A 2,579-nucleotide genomic window follows, 5' to 3' on the forward strand; every position below is an offset into this window, starting at 1 on the left:
CACACACAAATATTATGTGGGAGTAGGAGAGTGGGGTGCACAAACCACGCAAGTATTCTCGGATATTTCCTATTTTCTGACAGGCCTCAATTTTCCGAATACACCAATGTGGACATGATCAAATTGCAGAGAGTCATCCAAGTCATCCTTAGGTAGGGCTCTGTAAGATTAGTGGATAGGTGTAGTTTAAATTTTCCACAGCTTCAGATAGTTGGCTACTTAGAAAACAAGCTGGGGACGTTTATAATCAATATATAAAAAAAAAAAACTAATAAACAAGGAGCCTGTTACTGGAAAATGACCGCGTCCTTTCCGGTGTGAAAGTTCCAGGGATTAGATTAGTATACTAGCCAAGCAAGAATTGAGGGGAGATCATGAACAACAGGTTGTGGATTTCACTAAAGAGGAAAATCAGCGATATCTGATAGTTTCAGCAGTGATTGCTATAGAGAAATACAGACTAGAAAATAAACTTCTTAGTAGCTTAGAAGAGGTACATAAGAGAAGATAGAAATAGAGAGGAACGTGCTAGCGGTGAGAATGGATCTCGACTATTTACCGACGGGAAACACGAAGATTGCATTGTCCGAGCTACATTGCGTTCTCTGAAACATGCAAGCTCAAAAGCCGTCAGTTGGTTCCGTGTGGTGGAGGTGCAGCATATCATTATAGCAAGTATTCACTCACTAGCAGACCGCAGCGGTAATGTGTACTCCGATTCTAAACAAATGACTGCTGTGTTTCGGTAGCAATTCGTCAAAGTGTTTTCGAGGAGCGATATACGTCAGACCGCGGCCTTTAAGGATTACTTGGATGGTTTGCTGCGCCTATCAGACAGGGAGACTGAGTGCTGCAAGAAACTGATTTCAGCAGATGGAAGTGATAGATATGCTGATCCGCTGTGAGGGGCATACATCTCCAGCATTGCATAATCTGCCTTAAGAACTCTATATCCATATAGCAACCTTTTACTGTAACTGACAACAAACTGAGACTGTTCCCACACGTGTAAACCAAAGAATGACTGAGGAAGGATCCAAACAGGGGTATGTGATTGAAAACGTTAGGCTCATAACTCTGCTCGATATACTGGCCAAGATGCTAGCGTTGGTTGTCAGTAGTATAGTTCGAGACGTACAAATCTGCGATCTACGACAGGCCGAACAATGATAACCATCATGGAAGGGGACTGGGAATATATCTGGTTTTCGCAGGGTCTCTGGTCAATTTGAATCAGCCCAAAGCATTTGACAGCGTAGATCATTGCTTCTTGTCTGCTCCTTCTCGACTTCAGAGGCTGGGTCACCACCATGTACAGCGGCAACTACTTAGAAGTCAGATTCAACCTGTTGGACACCTTCAGTATCAAACTTGGTTCACTAGAGATGCCGCCTCTTCTCGGTCTTATTCGTTTTGGCGTTGGATCCTTTGTTGTGAAAGCTGAGTTGGTAGAGAATTCATGGATATTCCGATGGATCTGGATTAGAGCAGAGCGATGGCTACATGCATACGCAGACGATGTAGCTATGATGGTGACAGAAAATTTGCCTGTAAAACCAACGGAAATTTCACTAGGAGGATACCAGGTGTATACAGGATCACGCATAAGCGAGGACAAATTGGTGGCTATGCGCAAGTCCATGTTAACCTGTGGTGATTTATATTATCAGTCCGGTGAAAGTGATTGAATTTTGGTTCGGATCAAAGCTTCAAGTGGACAGGTGCTGAAAGGATGTCTGGAGTAATGTGACAATCTCTCATAAAAATGGTATGAGAGTATGTGTCTCTGAATTGATTGACGGAAGAAACGAATGCATACATCGCTTCGGTGGATTACTACCTCCAATCCGACCGAAGAAAACTCTCACAAGAATTGAACATTTGTTTTTCTGATTCTTATAGATGTATACAATTCTGCTAATCAAATAATCCATCTATTGTCAATACCTACTCCGTTGTTGTCTCAGGATTCGCAGGATAACGTCCTTGACGATGCGCTCGCATGTAAGAGGCGGACTGACCTGAAGAAACATTTAGATTACTGCAAAGGTACCAACGGCAACAAGGAATACAAGAGCGAACTGCAGAAAGATATGTCACTCTTTCGTGTGACTGGGCTTTCCGCAGTTCGTTTCCTTGATTGAGCTGCAATGATAACTCAAACGTAGACAAAGATTGGGCCTTTGGCATTTTGAATGTTGCCAGGAGCTTACAATATTGTATCTTCCCGTCAAAGCCGTTAAAGAAAACAACTTGTCTTTTCCACAGAGGTTAGTGGAGGATATGAGCGACGATGACCTCGGATTGACTCTAGGCATCGACGAGAACACACTGAGTGATCTCTTTTCTGGGGACATACAAGTCAAAGACTATGGGCAATTTCCAAACACTGAGGTCGATGTAATCGATTCAGTCCCACCACCCACAATCTACCCTGATTGCAAATATTTGAAATAATAATTACTAATATTATTTCAAATTATTTTGTATCTCACCTCCCCAACATGATAGAAATTAAGTACGTTTACATTTGGATAACAAAGCCACCACGTGTGACCTCAGCCATCCAAGTACTTTAG

This window comes from Octopus bimaculoides, chromosome 29, assembly GCF_001194135.2.
Source record: "Octopus bimaculoides isolate UCB-OBI-ISO-001 chromosome 29, ASM119413v2, whole genome shotgun sequence".
Taxonomy (NCBI): Eukaryota; Metazoa; Mollusca; class Cephalopoda; order Octopoda; family Octopodidae; genus Octopus; species Octopus bimaculoides.